Source organism: Salvelinus fontinalis, chromosome 22 (assembly GCF_029448725.1).
Source record: "Salvelinus fontinalis isolate EN_2023a chromosome 22, ASM2944872v1, whole genome shotgun sequence".
Taxonomy (NCBI): Eukaryota; Metazoa; Chordata; class Actinopteri; order Salmoniformes; family Salmonidae; genus Salvelinus; species Salvelinus fontinalis.
In genome coordinates this window covers 37,596,879-37,614,666 of record NC_074686.1, presented here as the reverse complement: position 1 = coordinate 37,614,666, position 17,788 = coordinate 37,596,879, and positions in this window count along the sequence as shown.

Sequence of the window (17,788 nt, the reverse complement as noted above, 5' to 3'; positions counted from 1 at the left end):
ATGTGTATGTGTATGTGTATGTGTATGTGTGTATGTGTGTATGTGTGTGTGTGTGTGTGTGTGCGTGCGTGCGTGCGTGCGTGCGTGCGTGCGTGCGTGCGTGCGTGCGTGCGTGCGTGCGTGCGTGCGTGTGTGTGTGTGTGTGTGTTTAGTTCTTGCCCCAGGCTAAACTGTAGAGAGAAATGAGACCTACCATCCACATGTATTAGCCATTAACCAGGGTCAATGTTTTGATTAAAATGCAGGCACTCACCATTACAAACATACACACGTATACACACCATGGCCACGGCACACCTGCATACACACACACACACACACACACACACACACACACACACACACACACACACACACACACACACACACACACACACACACACACACACACACACACACACACACACACACACACACACACACACACACACACACACAAACACACACACACACACACACACACATACACACACACACACACACACACACACACACACACACACACCATGGCCACGGCACACCTGCATACACACACACACACTCACACACACACTCACACACACACACACACACACACACACACACACACACACACACACACACACACACACACACACACACGCACACACACGCATACACAACAAAAACACACACACACACACGTTAAGACATTCAGTAGTCTGTTGTTGTGATAAGCATATTGTTTAATTTAAAGCAGTCTCCCCACAGATAACTGGACACATATGATTTTGCCATGCTCCCATAACACGTGTCAGGGCATTAACCTGTTTATCCACTTGTCCTGCAGACGAGGAGGTGACTGGACACGTTGTGTTGTTTGATGCAAGAAACCACTTTACAAAATACAATTACTTATTATTCCCATATCATTATTACAGCAAATCAGGCAAATTATGATGCCCTCTGCCTATTGGCTACTTAGCTTATTCAAGACCCTCTCAAAATACAACACTGCCACTTTAAGACATTAAAAAAGCTCCTTACCTGACTCACTTTTCAAAGATACATTTTGTGCTCTTGTAGAAAGCAACCTCTCCCCCATAGTTGACTAGAAACTAGCTTTAACTGGGCTAATAACTCACTAACTAGCAAATAATATGAACAAATGTGTACAGGTGGCTACATGCAGCTCTCGCTTTGATCTCAAAACAAGCGCATCTACTTGTGACTGCTCATGCTGTGAACACAGTCCAGTTCAAAGTGAATGGCACAGATCCATATATGGCAATGGCCATTTGCATATAGGCCTACTGCAGCTCTGATTGGTTATGGTGCACCGGTCTGTGTAGAGTTCTGGCCTAAGTCTTGCCTGTCATTGCAATAGAATCCGACTCCAATGCGCTCTGACTATAAGAACATCTCTTGCACAGTTAGTTTTGCATACTAAGTCTTGCATAATTCGTTCTGTTTCAGTATGTTACATTAAAAGTGGCAAATATTGCGTTGTTTCGAGCACAATTCCCACAGTAAATTAAATCAAATGTTATTGGTCACATACACATATTTAGCAGTTGTTATTGCGGTGTAGCGAAATGCTTGTGTTACTAGCTCCAACAGTGCAGTAATATCTAACAATTCACAACAATACACACAAATCTAAAAGCAAAATAACATTTTGAAAAGAAGGTCGACGACATCCGATCCTCGTTTGCTAAGTCAAACGACACCGCTGGTTCTGCTCACACTGCCCAACCCTGTGCTTTGACCTCTTTCTCCCCTCTCTCTCCAGATGAAATCTCGCGTCTTGTGACGGCCGGCCGCCCAACAACCTGCCCGCTTGACCCTATCCCCTCCTCTCTTCTCCAGACCATTTCCGGAGACCTTCTACCTTACCTCACCTCGCTCATCAACTCATCCTTGACCGCTGGCTACGTCCCTTCCGTCTTCAAGAGAGCGAGAGTTGCACCCCTTCTGAAAAAACCTACACTCGATCCCTCCGATGTCAACAACTACAGACCAGTATCCCTTCTTTCTTTTCTCTCCAAAACTCTTGAACGTGCCGTCCTTGGCCAGCTCTCCTGCTATCTCTCTCAGAATGACCTTCTTGATCCAAATCAGGCAAGTTTCAAGACTAGTCACTCAACTGAGACTGCTCTTCTCTGTATCACGGAGGCGCTCCGCACTGCTAAAGCTAACTCTCTCTCCTCTGCTCTCATCCTTCTAGACCTATCGGCTGCCTTCGATACTGTGAACCATCAGATCCTCCTCTCCACCCTCTCCGAGTTGGGCATCTCCGGCGCGGCCCACGCTTGGATTGCGTCCTACCTGACAGGTCGCTCCTACCAGGTGGCGTGGCGAGAATCTGTCTCCTCACCACGCGCTCTCACCACTGGTGTCCCCCAGGGCTCTGTTCTAGGCCCTCTCCTATTCTCGCTATACACCAAGTCACTTGGCTCTGTCATAACCTCACATGGTCTCTCCTATCATTGCTATGCAGACGACACACAATTAATCTTCTCCTTTCCCCCTTCTGATGACCAGGTGGCGAATCACATCTCTGCATGTCTGGCAGACATATCAGTGTGGATGACGGATCACCACCTCAAGCTGAACCTCGGCAAGACGGAGCTGCTCTTCCTCCCGGGGAAGGACTGTCCGTTCCATGATCTCGCCATCACGGTTGACAACTCCATTGTGTCCTCCTCCCAGAGCGCTAAGAACCTTGGCGTGATCCTGGACAACACCCTGTCGTTCTCCACCAACATCAAGGCGGTGGCCCGTTCCTGTAGGTTCATGCTCTACAACATCCGCAGAGTACGACCCTGCCTCACACAGGAAGCGGCGCAGGTCCTAATCCAGGCACTTGTCATCTCCCGTCTGGATTACTGCAACTCGCTGTTGGCTGGGCTCCCTGCCTGTGCCATTAAACCCCTACAACTCATCCAGAACGCCGCAGCCCGTCTGGTGTTCAACCTTCCCAAGTTCTCTCACGCCACCCCGCTCCTCCGCTCTCTCCACTGGCTTCCAGTTGAAGCTCGCATCCGCTACAAGACCATGGTGCTTGCCTACGGAGCTGTGAGGGGAACGGCACCTCAGTACCTTCAGGCTCTGATCAGGCCCTACACCCAAACAAGGGCACTGCGTTCATCCACCTCTGGCCTGCTCGCCTCCCTACCACTGAGGAAGTACAGTTCCCGCTCAGCCCAGTCAAAACTGTTCGCTGCTCTGGCACCCCAATGGTGGAACAAACTCCCTCACGACGCCAGGACAGCGGAGTCAATCACCACCTTCCGGAGACACCTGAAACCCCACCTCTTCAAGGAATACCTAGGATAGGATAAAGCAATCCTTCTGCCCCCCCCCCCCCCCCCCCCCTTAAAAGATCTAGATGCACTATTGTAAAGTGGCTGTTCCACTGGATGTCATAAGGTGAATGCACCAATTTGTAAGTCGCTCTGGATAAGAGCGTCTGCTAAATGACTTAAATGTAATGTAAATGTATAACGGAATTAAGAAATATATAATATTAGGAATTGAGTTGCATTGACCAAAATACAGTAGAATAGAATACAGTATATACATATGAGATTAGTAAAGCAGTATGAAAACCTTATTAAAGTGGCCAGTGATTCCATGTCTATGTATGTAGGGCAGGGCCTCTAAGGTGAAGGGTTGAGTAACCGGGTGGTAGCCGGCTAGTAATTTAACAGTCTCATGGCCTTGAGATAGAAGCTGTTTGTGAGGGTCTTAGGGGCTAAGCCAAATTTCGTAAAGGGAACGTTGAAAGTGTTTACTAACGAGGAAGAAACTCTAGAAAGTTTAGGGAAGTTCAATCTCATACTTCTCTGTGCTGATATGCCTTGTATGTGGGGCAGCTTAGAGGGAACATTGGTTCACATAAGAATGTGTGTAGGACATTAATATCTTAAGTTCTGAGAACATGACCACCACATTCTGGGTAAGTTCTATTTAACATTAAGAGAATGGTCTCTTGGGAACCTTCCTTGCACATCCCAGGAAACGTTCCCAATGAAAATGTTAGTTAATGACCTAATGAGAATGTTAAGGGAATGTTCTCTAACGTTTGTTGTTAGCTGGGTAGGGGGGAGTTCACCGTTATGAGAATTCACATGGTTTGTTGTTATCCACAGTACTGTCCCTGAGGCTTCTGCCTTGCTGTTAAACTGTCTGTCTGACCCTCTCTTACCCATCTGACCTACCGTTATTACTATCTCTATTTATATCACTCACTCCCCCGATCTCTCTCTCTCTCTCTGTCTCTCTCTCTCTCTCTCTCACTCCCTCCCCCTCTCTCTCTCTCTCTCTCTCTCTCTCTCTCTGTCTCTCTGTCTCTGTCTCTCTGTCTCTCTCTGTCTCTCTGTCTCTCTCTGTCTGTCTCTCTCTGTCTCTCTCTCTCTGTCTCTCTCTCTCTGTCTCTCTCTCTCTCTCTCTCTCTCTCTCTCTCTCTCTCTCCCCCTCTCTCTCTCTGTCTCCCTGTCTCTCTGTCTCTCTGTCTCTCTGTCTGTCTCTCTCTGTCTCTCTGTCTCTCTGTCTCTCTGTCTCTCTCTCTCTCTCTCTCTCTCTCTCTCGCCCTCTGTCTCTCTCTCTCTCTCTCTCTCTCTCTCTCTGTCTCTTTTTCTCGTTCTATCTCTGTTTCTCTCTCTCTCTCTCTCTCCATATATCTTTCTCACTCTCACAGAGCAACCCTCTCAGTGTTCTGCCTCACTCGTGTTTCCCCGTCTGTTAGCCCCACAGCCAGAGACATGACTCTTAGTGACTTCTCTACTGTGCACATGACTCTTAATGACTTCTCTACTGTGCACATGGCTCTTAGTGACTTCTCTACTGCACATGACTCTTAGTGACTTCTCTAATGCACATGACTCTTAGAGACGTCTCTACTATGCACATGACTCTTAATGACTTCTCTACTGTGCACATGACTCTTAGTGACTACTCAACTTCACATGACTCTTAGAGACTTCTCTACTGCACATGGCTCTTAGTGACTTCTCTACTGTGCACATGACTCTTAGTGACTTCTCTACTGCACATGACTCTTAGAGACTTGTCTACTGCACATGACTCTTAATGACTTCTCTACTGTGCACATGACTCTTAGTGACTTCACTACTGCACATGACTCTTAGAGACTTCTCTACTGCACATGAGTCTTAGTGACTTCTCTACTGTGCACATGACTCTTAGTGACTTCTCTACTGTGCACATGACTCTTAGTGACTTCTCTACTGCACATGACTCTTAGTGACTTCTCTACTGCACATGACTCTTAGAGACTTCTCTACTGCACATGGCTCTTAGTGACTTCTCTACTGTGCACATGACTCTTAGTGACTTCTCTACTGCACATGACTCTTAGAGACTTCTCTATTGTGCACATGACTCTTAGAGACTTCTCTACTGTGCACATGACTCTTAGTGACTTCTCTACTGCACATGACTCTTAGAGACTTCTCTACTGCACATGACTCTTAGAGACTTCTCTACTGCACATGACTCTTAGAGACTTCTCTACTGCACATGACTCTTAGAGACTTCTCTACTGCACATGACTCTTAAAAACTTCTCTACTGTGCACATGACTCTTAGAGACTTCTCTACTGTGCACATGACTCTTAGTGACTTCTCTACTATGCACATGACTCTTGGAGACTTCCCTACTGCACATGACTCTTAAAGACTTCTCTATTGTGCACATAACTCTTTGTGACTTCTCTACTGTTCACATGACTCTTAGTGACTTCTCTACTGTGCACATGACTCTTAGTGACTTCTCTACTGTTCACATGACTCTTGGAGACTTCTCTACTGTGCACATGACTCTTAGTGACTTCTCTACTGTTCACATGACTCTTGGAGACTTCTCTACTGTGCACATGACTCTTAGTGACTTCTCTACTGTTCACATGACTCTTGGAGACTTCTCTACTGTGCACATGACTCTTAGAGACTTCTCTACTGTGCACATGACTCGTAATGACTTCTCTACTGTGCACATGACTCTTAGAGACGTCTCTACTGTGTGCACATGACTCTTAGAGACTTCTCTACTGTGCACATGCAAACACCGTGAGTCGCTCCCTCGTCTCTCACATCATCAAGCGAGGGAGGAGAGGTGATTTTTCTGAAAACTGCACGAAGATGAAATCACTCACACTTAGCCCTGCCAGGACCTGAATTCAATGAGAGGACTTTAGGGACAGAGCAAAAGGAGGCAAGCAGAAAAGAAGGTCCTACAATAGAGGTGTCTGTATATACATAGTTATACACCATGTTATACACAATGTTATATACATAGTTTTACACCCTGTTATACACCATGTTATACACCCTGTTAAATACATAGTTATACACCCTGTTATACACCCTGTTATACACCCTGTTATATACCCTGTTATACACCCTGTTATATACCCTGTTATATACCCTGTTATATACCCTGTTATACACCCTGTTATACACCCTGTTATACACCCTGTTATACACCATGTTATACACCCTGTTAAATACATAGTTATACACCCTGTTATACATCCTGTTATACACCCTGTTATACACCCTGTTATACACCCTGTTATACACCCTGTTATACACCATGTTATACACCCTGTTATACACCCTGTTATACACCCTGTTATATACATAGTTCTACACCCTGTTATACACCCTGTTATACACCCTGTTATATACATAGTTCTACACACTGTTACACACCCTGTTATATACATAGTTATACACCCTGTTATACACCCTGTTATACACCCTGTTATACACCCTGTTATACACCCTGCTATATACCCTGTTATACTCCCTGCTATACACCCTGCTATATACCCTGTTATGTACCCTGTGATATACCCTGTTATACACCCTGCTATATACCCTGTTATACTCCCTGCTATATACCCTGTTATATACCCTGCTATATACCCTGCTATACACCTTGTTATACACCCTGTTATATACCCTGTTATATACCCTGTTATACTCCCTGCTATATACCCTGTTATACTCCCTGCTATATACCCTGCTATATACCCTGTTATATATCCTGTTATATACCCTGTTATACACCCTGTTATACACCCTGTTATACACCCTGTTATACTCCCAGTTATACACCCTGTTATATACCCTGTTATACACCCTGTTATACACCCTGTTATACACCCTGTTATACACCATGTTATATACCCTGTTATATACCCTGTTATTTACCCTGTTATACACCCTGTTATACACCCTGTTATACTCCCTGTTATACACCATGTTATATACCCTGTTATATACCCTGTTATTTACCCTGTTATACACCCTGTTATACTCCCTGCTATATACCCTGTTATATACCCTGTTATATACCCTGTTATATACCCTGTTATACACCCTGCTACATACCCTGTTATACTCCCTGCTATATACCCTGTTATATACCCTGTTATACACCCTGTTATATACCCTGTTATATACCCTGTTATACACCCTGCTATATACCCTGTTATACTCCCTGCTATATACCCTGTTATATACATAGTTATATACCCTGTTATATACCCTACTATATAACCTGTTATACACCCTGATATATACCCTGTTATACTCCATGCTATATACCATGTTATACACCCTGTTATATACATAGTTATACACCCTACTATATACCCTGTTATACACCCTGATATATACCCTGTTATACTCCCTGCTATATACCCTGTTATACACCCTGTTATATACCCTGTTATACACCCTTTTATACACCCTGTTATATACATAGTTATACACCCTGCTATATACCCTGTTATACACCCTGTAATATACCCTGTTATACACCCTGTTATATACCCTGATATATACCCTGTTATACTCCATGCTATATACCATGTTATACACCCTGTTATATACATAGTTATACACCCTACTATATACCCTGTTATACACTTTGATATATACCCTGTTATACTCCCTGCTATATACCCTGTTATACACCCTGTTATATACCCTGTTATACACCCTGTTATACACCCTGTTATATACATAGTTATACAACCTGCTATATACCCTGTTATACACCCTGTTATATACCCTGTTATATACCCTGTTATATACCCTGTTATACACCCTGCAATATACCCTGTTATATACCCTGATATATACCCTGTTATACTCCCTGCTATATACCCTGTTATATACACTGTTATACTCCCTGCTATATACCCTGTTATACACCCTGTTATACACCCTGTTATACACCCTGTTATATACCCTGTTATATACATAGTTATACACCCTGTTATATACATAGTTATACACCCTGTTATACACCCTGTTATATACACTGTTATACACCCTGTTATATACCCTGTTATATACACTGTTATACACCCTGTTATATACCCTGTTATATACACTGTTACACACCCTGTTATATACCGTGTTATATACATAGTTATACACCCTGTTATACACCCTGTTATATACCCTGTTATATACATAGTTATACACCCTGTTATATACATAGTTATACACCCTGTTATACACCCTGTTATATACACTGTTATACACCCTGTTATATACCCTGTTATACACCCTGTTATACACCCTGTTATACACCCTGTTATATACCCTGTTATATACCCTGTTATACTCCCTGTTATACACCCTGTTATACACCCTGTTATATACCCTGTTATATACATAGTTATACACCCTGTTATACACCCTGTTATACACCCTGTTATATACCCTGTTATATACCCTGTTATACTCCCTGTTATATACCCTGTTATACACCCTGCTATATACCCTGTTATACTCCCTGTTATATACCCTGTTATATACCCTGTTATATACCCTGCTATACACCCTGTTATATACATGTTATACACCCTGTTATACTCCCTGTTATATACATAGTTATACACCCTGTTATACACCCTGTTATATACCCTGTTATATACATAGTTATACACCCTGTTATACACCCTGTTATATGCCCTGTTATATACCCTGTTATATACCCTGTTATACTCCCTGTTATACACCCTGTTATACACCCTGTTATACACCCTGTTATTTACATAGTTATATACCCTGTTATATACCCTGTTGTACACCCTGTTATATACCCTGTTATATACCCTGTTATACTCACTGTTATACACCCTGTTATACACCCTGCTTTATACCCTGTTATACACCCTGTTATACACCCTGTTATATACCCTGTTATATACCCTGTTATACACCCTGTTATTTACATAGTTATATACCCTGTTATATACCCTGTTGTACACCCTGTTATATACCCTGTTATATACCCTGTTATACTCACTGTTATACACCCTGTTATACACCCTGCTTTATACCCTGTTATATACCCTGTTATACACCCTGTTATATACCCTGTTATATACATAGTTATACACCCTGTTACATACCCTGTTATATACATAGTTATACACCCTGTTATACACCCTGTTATACACTCTGTTATACACCCTGTTATACACCCTGTTATATACCCTGTTATATACCCTGTTATATACCCTGTTATACTCCCTGTTATATACCCTGTTATACTCCCTGTTATATACCCTGTTATACTCCCTGTTATATACCCTGTTATACTCCCTGTTATATACCCTGTTATATACCCTGTTATATACATAGTTATATACCCTGTTATACACCCTGTTATATACCCTGTTATATACATAGTTATCTACCCTGTTATATACATAGTTATACACCCTGTTATACACCCTGTTATATACATAGTTATACACCCTGTTATACTCACTGTTATACACCCTGTTATATACCCTGTTATACACCCTGTTATACTCCCTGTTATATACCCTGTTATACACCCTGTTATATACCCTGTTATACACCCTGTTATACACCCTGTTATACACCCTGTTATATACCCTGTTATACACCCTGTTACACACCCTGTTATACACCCTGTTATACACCCTGTTATGTACCCTGTTATATACTACTAACTCCTGAACACTAGTCTACTGTAAAACTACTAACTCCTGAACACTAGTCTACTGTAAAACTACTAACACCAGAACACCAGTCTACTGTACAACTACTAACACCTGAACACTAGTCTACTGTAAAACTACTAACACCAGAACACTAGTCTACTGTAAAACAACTAAAACCTGAAAACTAGTCTACTGTAAAACTACTAACTCCTGAACACTAGTCTACTGTAAAACTACTAACACCTGAACACTAGTCTACTGTAAAACTACTAACACCTGAACACTAGTCTACTGTAAAACTACTAACTCCTGAACACTAGTCTACTGTAAAACTACTAACACCTGAACACTAGTCTACTGTAAAACTACTAACACCAGCAAGACATCATCCTCAGCTTAAGCACTTTACGGGTCCAGCACAAACACACGGTCACACACGCACGTGCACGCACACACACACACTCCATTTAAATACTATGCAATCACTTTTTTTACCAAGACATTCCAAGTCTTAACTTATTTCTTTAGCAAGGGGCAGAAGGTCATGGGCTTTATTTGGTTCATTTCAGTAGTTTGGTGATTTTAAGTGGTGGGTTATTTTAGCTATTTGTCTTATCTGGGTTTAGCAGTCCGCTGTATATTCTGGTCTGCTAAATCACTGTGCTGTGTGGAAAGGAATATGATTTACTATTGGAATAGTGGATCACACGCACACACGCACACGCACGCGCACACGCACACACACACACACACACACACACACACACTGTATAGTATAGTTCTGGTCTGGTAGTGACTGAAAGAATAGACTATGTAAATACAAGCCAAACTGAATCACGTGACTTATTACATAACTTAGAGATTTTAACTTTTTATTTTATTTTTCTGATCTAAACCATCTGGTAGTTCGGTCTGTTTACATCTCATATAGAACTATCAAGGCTCAGGCTAAGACCCAGATGCAGACAGAGGAGGCGGAGAGTACGAGTCTCGGGGTTTATTAAAGTACACGGGGTAGGCAAAAGGTAAATCAAGGCAGGAAAAAGAGTCGTAATCCAAATCAGAGTCAGGCATGTACAGGACGGCAGGCAGGATCAGGGTCAGGACGGCAGGCAGGATCAGGGTCAGGACAGGCAGAGGGGTCCGAACTGGGAAGACTAGAGGACAGGAAACACGGGAACACGCTGGGGGGTCTTGATAGGACAAGACGAACTGAAAACAGACAAACAGAAAACACAGGTATAAATACACAGCGGATGATGGAGGGGAGATGGGAGACAGCTGGTGGGGGGTGGAGACAAGCACACAGACAGGTGAAACAGATCAGGGTGTGACGTAGAAAATCATGATCTGATGAGTTCTGAACCGTCTGGTGGGTCGGTCTGTTTACCTCGAATGTAGAACATCATCTAAATGTATGTCTCTTCCAGTGATGAAGACAACATATAAAGCTGGTTTCCTGGATACAGATTAACCCTAAATCTATTGAAATAGCTTTTAAGTCCAGGTCCTCTTGACCTATCACATTGAGAGAACTCTGACCCTCCTCTTGACCTATCACACTGAGAGAACTCTGACCCTCCTCTTGACCTATCACACTGAGAGAACTCTGGCCTCATCTTGACCTATCACACTGAGAGAACTCTGGCCTCCTCTTGACCTATCACACTGAGATAACTCTGACCTCATCTTGACCTATCACACTGAGAGAACTCTGACCCTCCTCTTGACCTATCACACTGAGAGAACTCTGGCCTCTTGACCTATCACACTGAGAGAACTCTGGCCTCTTGACCAATCACAATGAGGGAACTCTGACCCTCCTCTTGACCTATCACACTGATAGAACTCTGGCCCTCCTCTTGACCTATCACACTGAGAAAACTCTGACCCTCTTCTTGACCTATCACACTGAGAGAACTCTGGCCTCTTGACCTATCACACTGAGAGAACTCTGGCCTCTTGACCTATCACACTGAGAGAACTCTGGCCTCTTGACCTATCACAATGAGGGAACTCTGACCCTCCTCCTGACCTATCACACTGAGGGAACTCTGACCATCCTCTTGACCTATCACACTGAGAGAACTCTGGCCCTCCTCTTGACCTATCACACTGAGAGAACTCTGGCCCTCCTCTTGACCTATCACACTGATAGAACTCTGGCCCTCCTCTTGACCTATCACACTGATAGAACTCTGACCCTCCTCTTGACCTATCACACTGAGAGAACTCTGACCCTCCTCTTGACCTATCACACTGAGAGAACTCTGGCCCTCCTCTTGACCTATCACACTGAGAGAACTCTGGTCCTCCTCTTGACCTATCACACTGAGGGAACTCTGACCCTCCTCTTGACCTACCACACTGAGAGAACTCTGACCCTCCTCTTGACCTATCACACTGATAGAACTCTGACCCTCCTCTTGACCTATCACACTGATAGAACTCTGGCCCTCCTCTTGACCTATCACACTGAGAGAACTCTGGCCCTCCTCTTGACCTATCACACTGAGAGAACTCTGGCCCTCCTCTTGACCTATCACACTGATAGAACTCTGACCCTCCTCTTGACTATCACACTGATAGAACTCTGGCCCTCCTCTTGACCTATCACACTGAGAAAACTCTGACCCTCTTCTTTACCTATCACACTGAGAGAACTCTGGCCTCTTGACCTATCACACTGAGAGAACTCTGGCCTCTTGACCTATCACACTGAGAGAACTATAACCCTCCTCTTGACCTATCACACTGAGAGAACTCTAGCCCTCCCTGTGACCTATCATGAAATATAATGCTAGGTCTTCCTATATATAATAATAACCCTAGCTAGCTAACATTGAACCTGGTTAGTTAACTAGCTACCTGCAGATTCATGCAGGGTAGTAACGTCATGAGTTGTGATTATGGTTCATAGCCAGCTAGCTAACATTAGCTGTCTGGCTTGCTAGCTAACGTTACGTGTATGACCATATTATTCGTATCTCAGAGCTATTTGCTTAGCTAGCTATAGCGTAATGTTTGCTAGCTAACATTAAACCTTGTTGGTTAACTACCTGCAGATTCATGCAGGGTAGTAACGTCATTAGTTGGGATTATGGTTCATTGTTGACCTAGCTAGCTAGCTAGCTCCACTATGCAAGTAAATGTGCAAGTAACCATCTACTCCAAAATCAAATCAAATCCAATTTGATTTGTCACATGCGCCGAATACAACAGGTGTAGACCTTACAGTGAAATGGTTACTTACATGCCCTTAACCAACAATGCAGTTTGTTGAGGTAATTGAGGTAGGTAGAGTTAAAGTGACTATGCATAGATAATAAACGGAGACTAGCAGCATCGTAAAAGAGGGGGTGGGGTAAAAATGCAAATAGTCTGGGTAGCCATTTGATTAGCTGTTCAGGTAGCAGAGAAACCAGTCTATGACTAGGGTGGCTGGAGTCTTTGTCAATTTGTAGGGCCTTCCTCTGATATCGCCTAGTACAGAGGTCCTGGATGGCAGGAAGCTTAGCCCCAGTGATTTAGTGGGCCATACCCATTGTAGTGCCTTGCGGTCAGAGGCCTAGCAGTTGCCATACCAGGCAGTGATGCAAAAAGTCAGGATGCTCTCGATGGTGAAGCTGTATAACTTTTTGAGGATCTGGGGACCCATGTCAAATCTTTTCAGTCTCCTGAGGGGGAATAGGCTTTGTCATGCTCTCTTCACAACTGTCTTAGTGTGTTTTGACCATGACAGTTTGTTTGTGATGTGGACACCAAAGAACTTGAAGCTCTCAACCTGCTCCACTACAGTCCCGACGATTAGAATGGAGGCCTGCTCGGTCCTCCTTTTCCTGTGGTCCACGATCATCTCCTTTGTCTTGATCACGTTGAGGGAGAGGTTGTAATCCTGGCACCTTACGGCCAAATCTCTGACCTCCTCCCTTTAGGCTGTCTCATCGTTTTCGATGATCAGGCCTACCATTGTTGTGTCATCGGCAAACTTAATGATGGTGTTGGAGTCGTGCCTGGCCATGCAGTCATTGGTGAACAGGGAGTACAGGAGGGGACTGAGCATGCACCCTTGAGGGGCCCCCGTGTTGATGATCAGTGTGGCAGGTGTGTTGTTATCTACCCTTACCACCTGGGGGGCGGCCCGTCAGGAAGTCTAGGATCAAGTTGCAGAGGGGGTTGTCTAGTCCCAGGGTCCTTAGCTTAGTGGTGAGCTTGAGGGCACTATGGTGTTGAACGCTGAGCTGTAGTCAATGAATAGTATTCTCACGTAGCTGTTCATTTTGTACAGGTGGGAAAGGGCAGTGTGGAGTGCAAAAGAGATTACATCATCTGTGAATCTGTTGGGGCGGTATGAAAATTGGAGTGAGTCAAGGGTTTCTGGGATAATGGTGTTGATGTGAGCCATGACCAGCCTTTCAAAGCACTTCATGGCTACAGACGGGAGTGCTATGGGTTAGTAGTCATTTAGGTAGGTTACCTTAGTTATCTTGGGCACAAGGACTATGGTGTTCTGCTTGAAACATGTTGGTATTACAAACGCAGTCAGGGACAGGTTGAAAATGTCAGTGAAGACACTTGCCAGTTGGTCAGCGCATGCTCGGAGTACACGTCCTAGTAATCCATCTGGACCTGTGGCCTTGTGAATGTTGACCTGTTTAAAGGTCTTACTCATATCAGCGGCGGAGAGCATGATCACACAGTCTTTCGGAACAGCTGGTGCTCTCATGCATGTTTCAGTGTTATTTTCCTCGATCGTGATCACGGAGTCGTCTTAGTCCTGTATTGACGCTTTGCCTGTTTGATGGTTCGTCGGGGAGCATAGCGAGAATTCTTATAAGCGTCCAGGTTAGAGTCCCGCTACTTGAAATCGGCAGCTCTACCCTTTAGCTCAGTGCGGATGTTGCTCGTAATCCATGGCTTCTGGTTGGTGTATGTACGTAGAGTCACTGTGGGGACGACGTCATCTATGCACTTATTTATGAGCCCAGTGACTGATGTGGTGTACTCCTCAAAACCATCGGAATAATCCCGGGAACATATTCCAGTCTGTGCTAGAAAAACAGTCCTGTAGTTTAGCATCTGCGTCATCTGACCACTTCTTAATTGACCGAGTCACTGGTGATTCCTGCATTCGTTTTTGCTTGTAAGCAGGAATCAGGAGGATCAAATTATGGTCAGATTTTCCAAATGGAGGGCGGGGGAGAGCTTTGTATGCATCTCTGTGTGTGGAGTAAAGGTGGTCTAGAGTTTTTTTTCTCCTCTGGTTGCACATGTAACATGCTGGTAGAAATGAGGTCAAACAGATTTAAGTTTCCCTGCATTAAAGCGGCGCCTCTGGATGAACGTTTTCCTGTTTGCTTACGGCCACATACAGCTCAATGAGTGTGGTCTTAGTGCCAGCATCGGTTTTTGGTGGTAAATAGTATGGTCTTCATCTTATCATGAAATACTGTCTCCTCAGGCGAGCAAAACCTTGAGACTTCCTTAATATTATATTTGGTGCACCAGCTGTTGTTTACAAATATGCACAGACCGCCATCCCTTGTCTTACCAGAGGTAGCTGTTCTATCTTGCCGATGCAGCGCAAAACCCGCCAACTGTATTTCATCCATGTCGTCGTTCAGCCACGACCCTTTGGTAAGTTATTCGTGATCGTAACTCGTCTATTTTATTATGCAATGATTGTACGTTGGCTAATAGGACTGATGGTAAAGACAGATTACCCAATCGCCGTCGGATTCTTACAAGGCACCCAGACCTATGTCCCCAATATCTCCGTCTCTTTCTCATGCAAATGATTTGGGCAGTGGCGGGTGTCTGAAGTAAATCCTTTGTGTCAGACTCGTTAACCTGTTTGGGCTGCACGCTGAATATTGAAAAAACTGGAAAATGTGTGCACATTTTCAAACGGCCTCCTAAGAAACTTTTTATTTTCCAATATGCATATATTTACTACTGTTGGATAGATAACAGTCTGTAGTTTCTAAAAAGGTTTGAATTGTTTCTCTAAGTCGAACAGAAATATTTTTACAGCCATTTTCCCAGCCGAATTGAGTTTCCCAAAATGCGATGTGTCTCTTTAAGACCTTCTCTATAAAAGGCCATTTGACTTATGACCATAGGGACATGTCAGAGGCGTTCGCCAGACTGTAATGCGGAAGTGAGAATTGAAAGGAGTCGAATATCTCTTCCCTGGACTGAATAACAGAACTTCTTGTGAGACCTGCGCAGTTAAAATAAAAATCCGGGCGCGAAGGATAATTTGATCTCGGCTTCTGGAACAAGGTAGATAACGTTGAATATGATGCCTGACTACGATATTATTTGCTACATGTCACAAAATCATCCTAAAGTGTGTTTTTTCAATATACTTTAATTATATTATTGCAATTTATTCTGGACTTTAGATGTGAAACGACGGAAGAATTTTTTGAAGAAACGCTTTCTGGCGCAGCAATGCTACCGTGCTAGCTAACCAAAGAGGGAAATCATTCGTTCTGGAACCCAACTAAAGACTCTACTGGACATTGGACCCCGTTACAACATTCTGATGGAGTACCAAGAAAGATAAGACCCAATTTGGGATGCTTTTTCATATATATGTCGAACTGTTGAATGCTAACTCTGCTAACTATGCTAGGCTAGCGCTTGACTAGAATCAATGCTGCCTTATGCTAGCTTATGATGTTAGCTAATATAACGATATATTGTGTTTTCGCTGTAAAACACTTCAAAAATCGGAAATGTTGTCTGTATTCACAAGATATCTGTCTTTCATTAGTTATCCACCATATGTTTTTCTGAAATGTTTTATGAGGTGTAATTAGTAGCCGACGTTGGTGTATGTATTTTCTCTGGCTACTCCCGGCTGGATTCAGACTGTAGCTATGTATTAGCATTTTTGGGTAGCATCAATGTAAAACTGATTTATAGCTAAAATATGCACTTTTTATGAACAAAACATAGATTTATTGTGTAACATGTTATATGACTGTCATCTGAGGTCGTTTTTTCTGGGCTCTTTAGGTTGGTTTTAGTTTATTTCGGTTGGTTGTGCATGCTACTTCAATCATAATTCATACTTCATAATCATAATTCATACGTGTCTGTCCACTTTTGTATTTGGTGGTGAGCTAACATAAATATATGTGGTGTTTTCTCTGTAAAACATTTAAAAAATCGGACATGTTGGCTGGATTGACAAGATGTTTATCTTTCAAATGCTGTATTGGACTTGTTAATGTGTAAAAGTTAAATATTTTTAAAAAATAGATTTTGAATTTCGCGCTCTGCAGGGGTGTCATTTTCGGTCCGAGGTCGGGCTTGCACCCCAAACAGGTTAAAGAAAAATGATTTGTCCAGTACGAGGTCAGTAATCGCTGTCCTGATATCCAGAAGCTTTTCGTCATAAGAGATGGTGGCAGAAACATTATCTACAAAACAAGTTACAAAACACAATACCACAATTGGTTAGGAGGTCGTAAAATGGCAGCCATGTCCTCCGGCACCATTGTACTCTCGTCTGAGTGTGCCAGAAAGCGCAGAATAACTGAGGAATTTACATGGCAGTAAACATCAGTAAACTCATCGACCAGGGCGTCCGATGTGCGCTCTGAATGCGAAACGCTCTGAATTTACTAACAAACAAATCTGACAACACAGTTGCACAGATAACATAACAGCCCAACCAGCTCTGCTGGAGCGAGTCATATTCAGTGAGCTGTTCTCTCTCACTTAAATGCCTGGAAGTAGCTATCAAGTTTGCTTGGGTACTCGGCTGCTGCTCTTAGTACATTTGGATGAACCCT